Here is a 17257-nt window from a genome sequence, read left to right as displayed (position 1 = left end):
CCCAGGAATGCCCGCATTTCCAGTAGCGTTTGGCCATCGTCGCCGGTCCATCGAATTCCATCTTGAAATGAAATTCTATTCTACAGATAGTTCTTTAATCGAATTCCGTTTCCAGAAATCCTTAATATAATACTTTTGCAGGGTATTTTGAATACATGAAAGTCTTATATACCGAGTCTTATCTTTCAATATGTGGAAATGACCTTTGATCTAACAAACTAAATGTTATTCCATTAACTTCTACCGTTTGCTCAACGATACAGTAGTTTGGAACATACCATGGACTCATCGAAACATCGCATAGTTACTATGGAAGTGTATAAGAGTAGACTTTCTTGTTTATAAACGAATTGTTTCAAAAAACGATTTTTTCATCGGTAGAAAGAATATTCAGATGAAATCGTTCCAAATCGTGCCTTTACATCACTAGAAGTTTATAGCAGCTGTGCGCCAAATTGCTTCCCACGATCACAACAAAAATGTGTGCTCAAATTTCGACAGATTTCTACAACTAAATGCCTTCATAATTGCAAACCACGCACAAAGCAGTTCGCTCAGCTTTTATTCCGGTCGAGTGAACCCATTACGCAGCGGGTGGAAAGGCTTACAAAGCAAGCAGCTAGAAGCAAAGAGCTGGAAGCGCCAGCGGGCGACGCAAACAATAATCGAAATTAAGAAATACACAAATGGGCATTAGCGCTGCCTCACACAAACATTTGTACATACATACGTACTTTCAATAAAATCTCAACTCTTAGCCATGTCTGAGGCGAAGGTAAATGCCCTTTGCGGCGCGCATACAATTGCCTTGAGCAATTTTCGTAAACAAAAGGTGCAAGGACTAACGCGCTCGGCTGGCGAAACACATCCCCCAACGCGCTGGGGTGCGGAAGTGCAGTTTCAAGTGAAGACAGCGCAAGCGAGCGGAAGGCAGTCAAGAATAAGAAAGGCGCAGAGCTCAACTGCGCAAGCGCTACTTGCAGCAGGGATGCGAGAGTCTTCTGCGCTAGCGGCATTGCACGAAATTAAAGATTCCGGTAGTCAGCCGTGTCAAAAGCGATTTATTAGGCTGATGTGACAGGAATTGTTGTTGTTGTTGCATTGTTGAGTAATACGCAATATAAGCAGCCACCAACATTCTGAAGCGCACTGCGCAGCCGCCCAACGCATTCAGGTAAGGAATGGAAAGAAGCGCAGCGACCCACAACCGCTTGCAGGCTTCGGTGTGCGCAGGCGCTTTGTTGCCGCACCGCTTGTATGTTTGCGCATAAAAGCCGCTTGTTTCTTGACTTTTGTTCGCGGCGCGCTGTTGTTATGCATTTACTTCTTGACATTGCCGCTTTCAGATTGTTGATTGCCGCTTATTGCGCCTGTTGACGTTGAGAAAGTTCGCTTGCGCACTTCAAAAGTAACGGCATTAAGTACCACCCCTAAATGGGCGCAAGACGCAGAAGTGGCAAATGCGCACCACACACCGTTATTATTATTATTATGTTTATTATTCACCGCCTCTTCCCTCCTTACCTACACAGCCACCACTGCGAGCGCCGCTGCTGTCCTGCGCACAGTTCGTCATTCATTTGCGCCGCGCTGCTGTTCGCGCAGACGCAGTGGCAACAATACAACGAGTCGCTATGACGTCTTGTCGTCTTCTTGATTTTACGTTTCCCGCCAAAAGTTAGGGGGTTGCACATGCGCGCACTGTTCCTTTGGCCTGGCGTTGGCCGGGGTGGGTAGCGCTTACCTTTGCGTTCGCCAAACTGTTTCGTGTACCGATTTGTTCGCACGCAGGCAGAGAGGGTGATTTGTTATTCGTGTGATTTGTGTGCAGTGATTTTCGTTTTTTACTTTTTCTGCGCGTTACCTTGCCGCTATTCATTGTTGCTTGCTGTTCTGTTGTGTTGTTGGGCGGAAAGCATACGCGTTTCGCGACCGTGGGAAGATTTCTCTTGACGCCTTGTTGCTGTTGCGCGCTGAGGGGCGGACAGCGCAGGCAGGCGGTAGTAGTTGGTATGCAACGGTATTCTTTGAGTTTGTTGCGTTGGTATTTACGTCTTTTGCGGACATCTGCGCTTTTTGACGTTCCAAAACTGGTAGTGGGGTGTTGGTTGTTGGTGGTGGCTAAGCGAGTTGAATGACTGCTCGATTCCTTTGTTGTCTTTAGTTTGATTTTTTATTGTAAGTAAGTTAATGCGTAGATGGTTGCCAGTTTTATTTCTTCATATGCATTTCTCTATATTTATAATAAATGCATTTCCGTTTTATAATTATTTTATATTCTTTCTCAAACAAAAATATATATAATATAATTTGGTACAAAAACCATATAGTATATGACAGTTCTGTTAAATACCGAATTATCGGAATTAATTCTGAAGTTTTTGCATAATAAAATTATAATTTGAGTTGGTTTGATTTTTTCTACACTATTTTCAATCCACTAAAATAAACACAAAATATATTATTGTATTCTTAAAAAATTAATTGTATAAATAATTCACATAATCTTAGAACCTGTAGCTATCGTTTGTCGCCAGCAATATCCTCAGTACCGTCTAGAAAATCTTATTGTGACAATAATATAATAAATAAACGTACTGTTCTAGCCATTTTAAAAGATAGTGAAGATTATCTTCATTATATATTTTAAATTTGTTGCCGCAATACCTGATGTTCTTATGAATTTGTATACTTAAACGATACTAAAAAAATTCAATTTCAGAATCAGCCTATGATTTCAATATAATCAATTATACAATTATATATAAACTGAAGTAACCAAATTAAGTTTTTTTAGAATATACCGCTTATCTCTGATAGTTTGTCTAAAATATTTTATAGAAAATGCATAAAATTTTTCAACAATATCGGTCTTCAGTAATTTATTATTTTTTTAAAGTAATCAATTCGTTGTTCGAATATTAACCAATATAGTTTTTATTTTTGTTATTGCTGTAGCAGACTTTAACTTATTTAAATTTATTTACAGTTATTTCCGCTTGCGAATTTCTAACATATTGCAAATTTTTCAGTGAAATTTCAAACGAAGTTGCGGTTTCCTTCAAAATCTTACTGAGTAAATGGTAGCTCGTTTTGATCTCAAAAATTAAAATTAAATTTTTACTTCTAAAAAATGTATTTTAAGTCAATCGATTTACCATTTGTTGGTGAATAGAATCCAATATATGAACTACGTGTGTAATGAGGGTTTAACAGCGCTCCAAACATGATATGAAAATTTTTGAAGATACTTTTTCTTTTGATTTTAATTACTATACTATTCGAACTGTTGGATGCGTGGAATTTTATGGAATCGCAAACATCACAAATGGCATGGAATAAATTATTAAAACTAAATTTATCTAATTCTCAATTGGACGAAAGACGATTTGGAAGAAATAACAGAAGCAATGAGAATTCTTCATTATTGATGAAGTGGCTGAACAGCGTTAATGAAGACCCTGGATTTCAAATAATAACTGATAAATAAATCATTGATGTTTTTAACAGTAAGAAGAGAGTAGATAATGTAACTAGGGATGTATGTCAAGTACCATCCCACCCAGAAGCCCTTGAAGCTCTCGATTTTGATTTAAAGTGGTTTGAAAGACATTTGATCCGGATAATCGGGATTCTACTGTATTGTTATATAATCAATCAGCGAGAAAGAAAGCGATCGAATAGTTACGGTTACGGTGATGGGGTACAGGTTTTTTTAGACATGAGGTTTTCAAGAAAAATTAAGGAAATTTGCTTTATTATAAAGATAAATGTTTGCAATTATGTTTAAAAAAAGATTTCAGACTGCCGTGGCTGGCTCGAATAATTTCCAGTGATGAGACCCAATTATCACCCACTTTTTGTAGCAATTGGGGCCGTATATCAGCAATAAACGTTGTTCCGGAGTCTGTTCACTATAAAATGGCACACTAAACTATAATTAAATCCAATAGCAGCTGTCAAAGAAGCTAGCTCCGAAAAAAGTTTTCTATCAGCGAACACTTTCAAAAAAATCGAACCACGTCGAAAAAAAACAACCGTTAAGTGTAAAATTTCGGACCCGATTCCTCCTATTTTCCTATTGTTGGAAGATACAATGGTTACTAGAAACAATGTACAAATGTATATACGATATTTTATTAAAGAACAATTCAAACTAACGCCACCATTTCCCCCTTTTTCTCTTTATTTGTTTAATTATTTATTTACATACTTCAAACATCGAAATCGTGACGAATATATCTAAAACTTGTCAAACGAATATTTCTAATTAAAATAATGCTGTCCAAATCTCTATGATTTCTTAAATATACGTAAGAAAGGACCTATTTACTCAGATATATGTTTATACGTACATACATATATACAAACATATTTCAATAAATGTTTGTTGTACACATTTCACAACTTTCGGCAATTAGCTGAGATTAACCAATCCAACGCATTTGAAAGTCAATCAGTTCGAGTTCCCTACAAATTGTTGCATCTCATTGCTTGCCATTTGCTGCGTTTGTGTGTTTCATATGAATGTGCGTGTGTGTGTGTTTAGGAGTTGTTATTGAATTGGTGCCACCTACACGCGAATCGGTGCCAAGCGCGTTGGCTCGTTCGCTGGCAAATCGGCAACGCTACGCTGAAACGATTCGAACGAAGCGAATGGCAATGGCAAGCAAAAGCGTCGGCAAAGGCCACGAAGAGCACGAAAGCTACGAGCTAAAAATGTGTGAACAAATCAAAGCAATAGAAAATCAGTTGAAGGGGAGTGTTAGCAGCAGCAACAACAACAACAACAATATGATAGATTAAAATGAAAACAACAACAAACACATAACTCTTGCATTGCGAAACAGTGAACGGTGGAAATTAACGCGTTGCTGCTGATTACATAAATATTCATACATACATATGTATATAAGTGTGTGTGGTTATACAGGCATTGAAACTCCGGCGGCTTTGGCGTTTGTTGGTTGGCGGTTGGCGGCACCCCACGCTATGCTACACCATTTTTAACGGTGTACGCTTTCAGCTTTTCACCTCTTTTTTCATTTTTCCTCTTACTGCCTTTTTTGTGTTTCAACTTCATTTTATGTTTTTGTTGTTGTACGTTTCTTCAGCCACACACTCATTTCCTTTCTGTGTTTTTTTGTTTCATTTTTCATGCTTTCGTCTTTGCGCGCATTCGCTTAGCCGCAACGTGTTGGCGGATTTGTTGTTATTGTAGTCGCGTTCGCTTGTATGTTCGCAACAGCAACAACCACATGCGCTGCACGAACAACAACAGCGCTTGAAAATTTTGTACGAATCGCGTATTCGCGTTTTTTCGTTTCGTTTATTTTTCCCTGCCCACAATTCACCAATACTGGCGCACACACATACAACAACAACGAGGGAATTTATAAACAACACAACCAATTTGTGTAGCGGTGAGGGCGCATTTGCCGCTGAGCGCGACGAGCACGAAAGCGTGTGAGAGCAGTAAACAAACGGCAACAACGCCAACACCATCACAGAAGCCCAGCCGCCTAGCTGTTCATGCGTCGAAATTTACAAATGTTTGCTTGTGTGAGTGCTGCACGGCGTGGCATGTTAGCTGCCACTTCATTCAACTTCGTCCAGTTGGTGGCATGAATCGCACGTGCTTTTGTAAACATTCCAACACAACTGTGCCGCCGACTGCCTTCACACACATACACACACTCGCTCACCATTCGTAAATGTTTGCTCGCTCTTCCACTGGCTCTCTGGCGCTCGTGCAGCGTTTTATAGAACTCCGAGAGCGTAACTTGGACGCATACCTATTAGAATTTCATTAATGTTGTGTGCAACTGTATTTGTGTTGCTCAGATAATTTTAGTTGATTATCCGTTGGATTTATCTGACAAGCGGATAATATTTTGCTACGAATATTTGTGGGCTAAAAATTTGTATGAAGTGGGCTGAGTAATCTGATGGTTGATCAAAGATCGGTTGTTGGTAATGAAAAAAATATAAAAATATAAAAACAACAATAAATAATAATAAAATTATTTTTACAAAATATTAAAAAAACTGAGAGAGAAATAGAAGAAGAAGAGCTTTTCAACAATAAATAATAATAAAATTATTTTTACAAAATATTAAAAAAACTGAGAGAGAAATAGAAGAAGAAGAGCTTTTCATTTGAAAATTGTATCGTTTAATATTAGATTATTAAACTTAATAGGGAAGGACTTTGGAAAATTCGGAAGCCTGCCAGGATTGGTTTGGTTTGACATGTCATAATGGGCAGGCATATTTCGGAACAAAGTTTTTTGCTGTCATATTGGTGCAAAAAGTGATTGAAAATTGGACTTTAGCTGGAATTTATTCGAGACCACATACTTAAAACAAGCTTTATATTTGATGACATGAAATTCTGATTGTGTTTCAGGAGGGAAATTTGGGTTTTCCAATTATTTTCATAAATAAATTAGGTTGTACCATGGATTAGTGCGAAATAAATGATTAAATATTGATATTAATACAATATTTCGGGATATTTGGTATAATATTGCGACGGTCATAAACGCTTTAAACGTCGAAAAAGAGCGTTGCTTCCAAAACAAACTTTTTATGATATTGGTCACCATAATCCACAAAAAAACTTCGAGTTAGAGAGACTTCGAGTTATAGAATTTTCATTAATACACAATTTTTTTTTTTCAAAAAACTGTAAAATATAGATTTATATACATTTTTAATTATTTACTTCGCATAACGTTTTATTTAAATACGCTAAAACATGTATTCTTTAATTTTGTTGCACTTGGCTATTGTTTGGCTCTCGACGTCTGTATCCCATGCTTTTGTTACATGATTTATGAAATCCATTAGAGTAATATCATATTTTTTGTTCTCCTCCTTACAATATAGAGGGACTCTTTTAAAATTATGCCTCGATAGTAAACTTTTAAATTTTGTATTATACCCTTGTGGAAAAGTTCGATTTATGGAAAGAAATTTTTATGAATTTGGCTTCTATTGCCTCTTCAAGAGTTCGAGTTATGGAGAACTTCGAGTTAAGGAAGTTTGAGTTATGGAAGGAAATTTGTATGAAATTTGATTTCCAAACGCTATTGCCTATACAAAAGGCCGAGTTATAGAGATCTTCTTGATGTTCTATAAGTTCGACTTATGGAAGTTCCACTGTATTAATAAAATTAAATAAATAAATTGCGAAAGTATAAAATGTTAGGTCACAACCGAACTTAGCCCTTTCTTACTTGTTTTTTGATTAAAGGTGTGCATAGGTTTGTAAGTATGCAAAGAAGGAGAAGATTTTCTGTACTGAGATGTAAAAAAAGGTTTTTATTAATTTTTATAAAACTTTTTCTATTTTTTTATTTTTTTTTGTTTTATACATTAACCTATAATTATCCAACATTTATGGACCCATTATGCATTTTTGTTTCTTTTAAATATAAAGATGTTTAGATAGAATCAAGCGATTATTGAGAAATAATCTGGATATAAAGAGACCTTAAATTTTAAAAATAATTATTATTAACCCGGGACTATACATATATTACCATCGTTTCTGATCATATCACCGTTGAGTAAGGCTTAGTAACTATTCGTTCCTTAATACCTTTAAATCATTTCTGTTATTGTACTGTTTGTAGTTTCAGTCCGTGTATTAGCTGTAGTCAATTGGTCACTTATTTGCTTGCTATTCTTGGGCGCTGCTCGTCTGTAAACAATTTTACATGTGAAAGCAACAACAAAGTTTAGTTGAATTGGTACAGGAGAATATGCGGATATGCGGATATAATACACAATTTGACCCACATATTCGTCATATATATTGTATAAAGTCCATTGAAAGTTGGAAACCATAATATTAGGTTAGAAGCACCGAGGTCGATATATGGGGCCTTAAAAACCAATGGTCCGATTTCGGCGATTTTTAGAATGGGGCTGCCACACTATTAACATAGTATTTGTGCAAAGTTCTGCACCGATATCTTCACTAGTTCTTACTTTATATATTTGTAATGTAAACGATTCCAGAAGTAGGAAGTAGGCGTGGTTGTGAAGCGATTTGGCCTATTTTCACAACATATCATTGGGATGTAAGGAAACTGGGCGACGCCACGCCCATTTTCCATTTTGTAAAAAAATCTCAGTGCAGCTTTCATCTGCCATTTCTTATGTAAAATTTAGTGTTTCTGACGTTTTTTGTTAGTGAGTTAACCCACTTTTAGTAATTTTCAACCTAACTTTTGTATGGGAGGTGGGCGTGGTTATTATCCGATTTCTTTCATTTTTGGACTGTATTAGGAAGTAACTAAAAAAAAACGACTGCAGAAATTTTGGTTTATATAGCTCTATTGGTTTGCGAGATATGTACAAAAAACTTAGTAGGGGGCGGGGCCATGCCCACTTCCCCAAAAAAATTACATCCAAATATGCCCCTTCATAGTGCGATCCTAAATTTTATTTCCATAGCTTTATTAATGGCTTAGTTATGGCACTTTATGTGTTTTCGGTTTTCACCATTTTGTGGGCGTGGCAGTGGTCCGATTTTGCTCATTTTCGAAAGCAACCTTCCTATGGTGCCAAGAAATAAGTGTGCCAAGTTTCATCAAGATATCTTAATTTTTACTCAAGTTACAGCTTGCACAGACGGACGGACAGACAGACATTCGGATTTGAACTCCACTCTTCACCCTGATCACTTTGGTATATATAACCCTATATCTAACTCGTTTAGTTTTGGGTGTTACAAACAACCGTTATGTGAACAAAACTATAATACTCTCTTTAGCAACATTTGTTGCGAGAGTATAAAAATGCAATACAAATATATATATATTTTTGTTGTTTTTACTTTGAAAATACATTTTAATTAATTTTATAAAACGTAAGTCATAGCCGTTGCTCGAAACGAAGGGATAAAAAAATATTTTTGTGCAGATTTAAGTATTTCTCCACCTAAGAAAATGGTGCATGATTAAGATGACATTTTAGCGCAGGCTTGCACCATAAGTGCTGCCTGTCAGTTTGAATTACAGGATAGTGCGTTCTATTGGCTTCGCTATAACGCTTAGCCAATCGATGACAGCTATTATTGTCAATCTCTTCTAAGAGAGTAGCAAAAGAATGCTCGCTAAAACTATGAATAGGGATGCAATACAAATTCCGTTATTTGTAGTGATAACTGTCTATGATTTGAAAGGAAAAGAATTTATTTATTGAGTGATTTTCAAATAATTTCTCAAAACACCATCAACATATAAAATGGTTATGGCTTTTATATCGAATGCCACCATAGCAATTTTATAGGAGTTGCGTGTTCTTTTGCCATCCGCTTACTAAAGAAGATTCCTATTCGGTGTTATATTGTGACTTCACTTATTTGTCCGTCGTTATATCAGGCCACTCATGACCTCATCTTGTATGGTATGTTTTCTCTAAAGTGAAATTTAAATCTTTTTTCTAAACATTTATAATTTTCAATCACCGAATCTCTCAGTGAACACGGACACACTATATTATCCAACATAATACTCGTATCATCAAATTACATATGAATGAATGCTTTGCAATTAATATTATATATAGATCACACTTAATGATTAACTAGCTTACCACTATTTTTAACTTCTTGCGACCACTTTAGGTATCAATTAACGTAACTTTAAATGGAACTAACTTTAAGTCCATAAAAAAGAGTCACCACCGCTGAAGTTCCTGAAAGTGACAATTCTACAAAAAAATTATGAAATATACATTTAAATAAGTTCACTTACAGGGCTTAACTAAGTACAAGTTTACATACTATACACACTCATATAAAAATCTAATTTGCATATGATTAAATGTACCATTTGCATTAGCTAATTAAAGCAACAGAAAAAACGCCACCAACAACAAGTGACAAGTGTTTTTGCATGTAGAAGAAATCGTGAACGCGAAAGCTTTGCAGCAACTGGAAGTGGGAGGTGCTTTGCTGTACACACACACACCGATGCTAAAACAACAATAACAAAATTATATAAAACACAAACAAGACGCAAGCGAATAAAATGCGCGACTGGCAAGTCTCGTTCTCATTGGCATATCTTTTGCAATTAGAAGAGGCCCACGCAGTTGTAACAACAACAACAACAACAACAACAATAAAAACAATGACAACAAAAGCAGTCAACAACAGCAAGCAAATAAAGCGAAGAAAAGCAACAAAGAGTCACGCCAACAGCGCGCAGTGGCGATTGCAATGAAAGCAACAACAACAACAACTGACGCGCACCAACACCAACACCAAAGCCGTGCAAATAAACACAACAAAAAGTCGAACAAACAAAAATATGGCAAAAATAAAACATGAAAACAAAGCAGAGCAACAGCGAAATGGAGTGGGAATAGCGACAAATAGAGTTGTGAGTAGACGGATGGCAGCGCAGCGAAGAGGTGGCAGCGCCGCGCAAAACCAGCTGCGTTGAGTAGGAGGTTGCAACAGTGACAAATCCGTTGCAGTTGCTCGCTTTGCACGTGTTTTTGCATGCAACACACAAGAGTAGCAACAACAGCAAAAACACGAAAAAAACAAAACAACACAAAAACAAATGCAACAACAAGCGCGCAATGGTGAGCAATATGCGGCAATCAAACAACAACAAATAATTTTATCCGTATAACTGTAAGTATCTGTGTGTGACTGCTGCACCAATACAAGCGCCAGACTCTACTGCAATGAGAGCGCTGCTGCAGCACAGGCATTTCTAGTGAGAGCGCCAGAGCGCGCTCGCTGCGCGTGTGTGTGTGTGGCGCTCACTTCTTGCGCGCTGTGCAGTTATGCCGTCTGCCTTGCAAGTGTGTGCGTGTTGCGGGCATGCATGAACATGCGCGGGTGCCCATTCACCATTGGAATATATGTGTGTGTGTGTGTTTAACACACATACATGCGTGCCGATCTGCACTCAGCAAAGGAGCGCGCGCTCAGCCAGCGCACACACACATACAAGCGCGCGCCGCCTTGCGCTTGTTGAGACTGCGAGCGCGTGTGAGCGCGCTGTGTGTAGGCTGTATGCGTGTGTAGCATTCATTCTATTTAGAAAGGCTGCTAGCTAGCATTTGTATGGGGAGTAAGCAGCGCGCAGCGCAGTATCGCACCGCTGAGATACATTGGTTGGCTTATAGCGACGCGCCAGTATCGGTTCAACGTCAGAACCATACGCGTCTTATTTCGTAGATATTATTTTTGAAGCGGTGTTTGTTGTGTCGTCTCACAACAACAACAATAACGAAATAAAAATACGTTTCGCACGTCACAAAAACGGCGACTCTAACGCGCCACAAATATTTATTAGTATATGATTTAAACGCGTGTTTGCCGTTGAAACTAATTAAATTACAACAACGCAAGTGCAACAACAAACAAAGTAAAAAAAAATTAATTATGAATAATAAAATCAGAAGTTGAAGCTGTGAAGTGTGATAAAAAAGAAGCTTCAGACAATACAACAGTGTGTTCTGCCAACGGTAATTTGTGCAACAACAACAACAAGAAATAGTTATTTATTTATATAAGCTGTGTTTTCCAAGCATTTACAACAACAATCACAATAAAAAAAAAACAATAATATTATTTACTTAGCTGTCGCTTTTGCTATTGGCGCTTTTGAATATTTACTGTTTGCTGTGTTGTTGTTGTTGTCATTGCTGCACTTGCAACATTCTAATTGTCGTGCTGCAACATTATTGCTGCTGCTGCTGCTATTGCTATTGCCTGCTGCTGGCGCTGCCAAACCTTCAGCAACTGCATGACAGCAATAAAACAACAACAACGAGTCAGCCAGCCACTGTGCATTGCCGCCGCCGCCGTCGTTGCAGCTGTGGCATGCCACAGCATCCATAGTGTTGCTGCTGCTGCCGTTTGCTGCCTGTTATTTGTCATTCACAAGTTGACGGTGTTGGTCGCTTGCACGCTCGCTGACTTGCCACTTTGAACCGCGGTCAATAACGAAAAATTAACAAAACAATAACAACAATTGCATATATTATCGTACAAATCTGCATATTAAGTCTATGCGATATTAAAGTAACGGTACGTCAACAACATAGCGTCGGCGGTGCGGCATATGCAAAAGTCAGCAACAATGGTGCGTGCAACAGCAATGTGTTAAGTAGAAAACAACAACAACAAATAAGAAAAAATTGTGTTGCAAAACTTGTCACGCTCGAATTATGAGCGCAATAAATTATTCCAGTGCCAATGACAACAGCAACAACAACAGTAGTGTAAGATTAACAACAAATAGTAGCAAAAGCGGCTTAAGAGTGTAGCTGGACAGTGTGAGTTTGTGTCGAAAACCTAAAAAAAATTTAAAAAATAATAAATTTTTTTTTATTTTTTGTGCTACTGTACAGTTTAATGCGCTATGTGGCATAGTAAAAAGCAATTTGCGCTAGTAAAAAAATATTTGTTTAAAAAAAAAGTACATAAAATCTAACTAATAGTGTTTAAAAAAGTACTCAAAAGAAGCCCTACTTATGTTTAAAGAGCTCTTTATGCATATTTGGTGAAAACAGCGCGGCAGTTCCGCTGGCTATTTGGTGCTAAAAAAGCGATATTGCAAAGAATTTCCACATTAAAGTTGAAAAATACAACAACAAACATAATTTGTTATGCCTTTCTAAATTTCTTAACAACTACAACAACATGTGCAACGAAATTAGCTAAGCAAACAACATAAACACTTAACGCTACACTTGTGGCAACAAGCAACTTATGAGTTATATATTAAATACAAAAACAACAAAAAGCTGTAGGCGCTTCCTGCCAACAGCATAAATGAAAAATAAATATTTTTACTATTCAAACTAATAATAATAATAATAAAAACTCTAATGCTCGCTGCCTTTTTACTTAAATATGAAAAATTTTTGCAGAAAAGTTACAACAACAAACACTTTAAGATTTTAACCTAAAAAACTACTATAACAACTCACTAGCTAGTTACTAAAAATGGAAATTATTACTTTTTAGCTTAGAAAATACTAAATAAAATTTTTTACAAGCTACAACTAAATACTACAACAATTACATTTACAACTACAACAACTACTATCAATGCTAATGCTTACGCCTATGAACTTAAAATTTCACAACAAGAAATTATACTACTATTTGATAAGCAACTAAAAGGTACCTTCTTAATACAGCATAATTACTTACAACAACAACAACAACAACAATAAACAACAGTGGAGACGCTTACATATTTAATGTAAAGTAATAAATATAAGTCAGAAGGAAAACAACAACAACTCATAAAATTTGGAATTTGCACAAAATAGTGAAATTATCGCATAAAATTTGAAAAAAAAAAATTAAATTAAATAATAACAAAAACAACAGTGAAAAAAAATTTACAAAATCTTGCCAAACTAAATTCCTCAAATTTGAAGTGTGCAGTGACAAAGCCTAAAAAACTATTACAATTCAACTAATGACTTTTTTGCCACTTTTAATGCAGAAATAAAAAATTATAGTTCCAAAAAAATAAAAGTTAAAAAAAAAATCAGAACAAAGTGCATGAAAAGCAATTAAAGTGTCTTAACAATTAAACTCAATAATAAAAAACAACACAAAAAATTTACAATAGCAATAATAAATCAGCGCCGTCACGTAAATTTTCATATTAACAATTTTTAACATTTTTTAAGCAAAAAAAAAAAAAAAAACAACAACAAATACAACACGCTACTTACTACACATACAACGAAGTCAACTAAAAGCTTGCCAGTTTTTTACTATTAATATTACTATTATTATATAATATATATATGAAATCCAAATAAAACTTGAAACTGAATTGCTGAAATGCTGAAATGCTTGCCAAATTAGCATTAGAAGTGTATAAAGAAAAATATTTCTAACTACATCTGTATATAAATAATTAAATGAACAACGCATACATTTTGTGATATTTTCAAGAATCCATACGCTACAACAAAAAATAATTGCAGTTCCAAATCGAAAAAACAGTGTGTTGAAGAAAAAGTGCTGAAACGCTTTGGTGAAAATTAAATTGAAATTGTCTTTATAAAATGATGGAAAATTGAGATAACTGGCTGAAAGTTAAGAAAAAATATAGAACAGCTGAATGTTTGTTGAAATAAATAAATTGTGAAAAATTTGGCAATAAACAAAAAAAAGTTAATCAAAGTAAATAAAAAATTCTCAAGCAACAAAATCAACACACGCTTAATAATCTTGGATTAACGCAGAAAGTGAGATTAAAAGCATCAAAATTAAGGTATGTGGCATTATTTTATTTTTTTTAATTATAATATTTATAAAAGAATATTTTCAAATAACAGTGTTTCGAAAATATTTTTATACATTTTATTTTTGAATTTAAAAATTCTTTACTATATTTTTTATTTTTATTTTTTTCTTAAAATTTAAAGAAAAAATATTTAAAAAAAAAATAAATAATTTTTTTACACGTCTAATGCAGTCATGAACATGTCTCAGTCCATTGAAAATAAACACCACTAATCGCTTTTGCTCCAGCAGCATCATACACAAATCACGTCGGTCTCTTCGGCCACATTCCATTTTGCCGACGCTAAAACGGAAATTTCCTAAGTTCTTTGCAAATTGAAGCTGCTCATTTCAGAACATTTACGTTTGTTGTCAAGCAATTCTTAGCATAATCTTTTTGTAGTTTTCAATATGAGCCAATGGGAATGGCATTAATGTTGTTGGTTGACCAATGGCATGCTTCTTACGCGGATGTTGTTGGTTTAGCGCGATATCTACTTTAGTGTTTTTATTTTTTCGTTATTTTTTGTATACCTTTTCTTAGAAAATTATAATTTATGTAACAAAAATATTTTTTTTGAAGAATACCCAAATTAGAATGATTTTATTCCTGATCCGTTGTTTAAAACACTGATAATATTCTTTCTTCTATTCTTTTGCTGGTAAAAATATATTTTCATACTTGTCATTTCATTTCTAACGTCGTGTTCTAAGATGTCTGCGCTTAATATAATACTAGGTAAATTTTCTGACTCGAAGCTTCGAGACTCGAAGCAATAAGTCATTGATTGCTCCATATATTTCAATTAGTTATTCACGGCGTTTGTAAATATGACTATGGAGTCCCATGTTAGTCTAAAATTAACATTTTTTATAACGAATTTCCTATAATATATATATAAAATCTTAATTCGTCTATAATCGCTTAAAGCGGTTCCTACGCCAAATATATATATAAAATCTTAATTCCATAGCTTTAGTAATATGTAAGCTTGCCAAAATCGCTCGACATAATTTCTCAAGACCAATTAAATAAGTTTAACATGCTAACAATTTCAAATAGATTACAAAATATGAAGTCGTATCACTATTTATAGCATAGGATTTAATTTGTAAGGCAACTGTTAATGCAATGTTAACTCACTGTTAACAAAATCTACTCAGCTATATATATTATTCAATTTCATTTACATCTATTTGACCAAATAATCAAAATATTATTAATTTTCAACCTAAAAACTGCTCTGTACAATCTCTGTTAATGTGCTGTTATGCCTCTGTTGAAGCCTACACCCTATTTATATAATTTTTTTTTGCAATTTCAATCATTTGAAGTAATTTTGCAAACATTTTTAACTCAAATAAGCTAATTTAATAATAATATTTAGAAAATTATAATAATACTGCGCTGCTGGCCCTAACAGCTGTTTAACAGTGCAACTTCCACCACATACCTCCGACTTGCATATTTGCAAGAGTCTAGCAAATTATTGTCTAATTACAAAATACCTTCTTTTCTTTGCTTTGCTTTCTAATATATATCTAATTATGTGCATGTGTGTGTGTATAAGCAATAATGTTCTGCATCTCTTTGAAAGCAGCAGAATGTTAATTAGTGATAGGCGGCTTCTTCCCATCTTTCTTTATTTTAAATTCGATTGGCTAGTCGTAGTGCTTTCAAATATGCACACAAGTGTACTTAAACTTATTGTAGATATTTCAATATTCCTTGCTTTCGGCACAAAATCGATTTGCTTTATTTGTTTTTGTTTTTTTTTTTGCGGCAATGTGCGATTTGCTATTGCAAAATTCTTGTTGTTGTGCGGCAATCTCACTGTCAGTGCAAATTGTTTATTTATGGTGAAAATTTTTTCCAACTTAATTTTGGGTCAATAGTTCGGTTGGCAGTTTGGGAAAATTTTTTTGGAATTTTTTTTTAACCTTTTTATATAATTTTCTAGTCGCTGCCTTTCAAGCAACCATATTTAAGCGTGCATTAACTACAGTTATTTCTTTACACTACTTTCTTCATTAGAGCGTTACTTAGAAAGTCGCTTTTTGGTTATTCGAAGCAAAGGCTGGCAAGCGCCTTTCCGTTGATATTGTTGTTGCTGTTATTACCACAAACAAAATACTTTGAAATGCATTTTATGTGAAACCAAAGCAAAATTTTTGTGGATATTGAGCGGTCAAACGAACATATGTGATATTCTCTAAAGAGAAGAAGGAGCAGAAGAAATTGCAATCAAATTACAAACTCAAAAACCAGAAAAAATAAAATAAAATAAAAATAAATATTTTTTAATCAAACAGCGGGTGTTTGCGTTCACAAAAAATCGTAAAAAAATATTCAAATCAAAATTAACCGATTTTTATTAGCGCAAATTGCTTGCGCTCGGCTACTAATGCATTTCGCGCTGTGAAATATTATGCCACCCTACACAGTTAGTGCGGCGGTTAGACCTGTTCCGTTATGGCGTTGGAAACCCATCGTCGATTGCAGCTAACAAAGTGCCGGCTATCAAACAAATTCGACTTTTTGTCGAACCAACCGCTTGACATTTCGGCAATTCACCTGTTTGTCGTTTTCACTCGTTGTCGGTCCAAATGCAGTGAGTAATGCGGTATGCTAATTAAAAAAAATTAAATTTCGTCGAAATTTGACGCCAGCAACGACAGCGCACTGTGGCAGTTTGTTGAAATTTGAATACAATATTTTGATAAAATTGTTGAAAATGCTGTTGTTGCTATTGTTGTTATGCAAAATGACATTAAAAATAATATTTTTTTATAACAAATATATATGTATTTAACTTCACTTTTACACGTTTTTGTTTTAGCCATTGGGCGGCTGGTTGGTATTGTTTTTAGGACGCCGGCAATGTAAGATTGCGCAATAAATATAACATGTGTATGTACATATTTACAAATATACACGTGTGCAAAACAATATAAAAATATGCA

At 35.1% G+C, this 17257-nt stretch overlaps 1 protein-coding gene across 2 annotated transcripts in view; it reads left to right on the top strand.

The window, feature by feature from the left end:
- The first annotated feature begins 11109 nt into the window (after positions 1-11109).
- Positions 11110-17257, top strand: part of LOC105220977 (uncharacterized) — a 90961-nt gene continuing 84813 nt past the window's right edge. Inside the window, exons 1-2 of one of the 2 annotated variants that reach the window (XM_011197575.3) lie at positions 11110-11502; positions 13186-14282. The gene's annotated coding sequence lies outside the window, so the exon portion shown is untranslated. Of the gene's footprint in view, positions 11503-12912; positions 14283-17257 lie in introns of both variants that reach the window. The other variant, XM_054228884.1, reaches the window with a different exon arrangement.

The sequence above is a fragment of the Zeugodacus cucurbitae genome, chromosome 4 (genome assembly GCF_028554725.1).
Source record: "Zeugodacus cucurbitae isolate PBARC_wt_2022May chromosome 4, idZeuCucr1.2, whole genome shotgun sequence".
Lineage (NCBI taxonomy): Eukaryota > Metazoa > Arthropoda > Insecta > Diptera > Tephritidae > Zeugodacus > Zeugodacus cucurbitae.
Note: the sequence above shows the minus strand (reverse complement) of the source record. Positions and strands in the feature narration are given on the sequence as shown.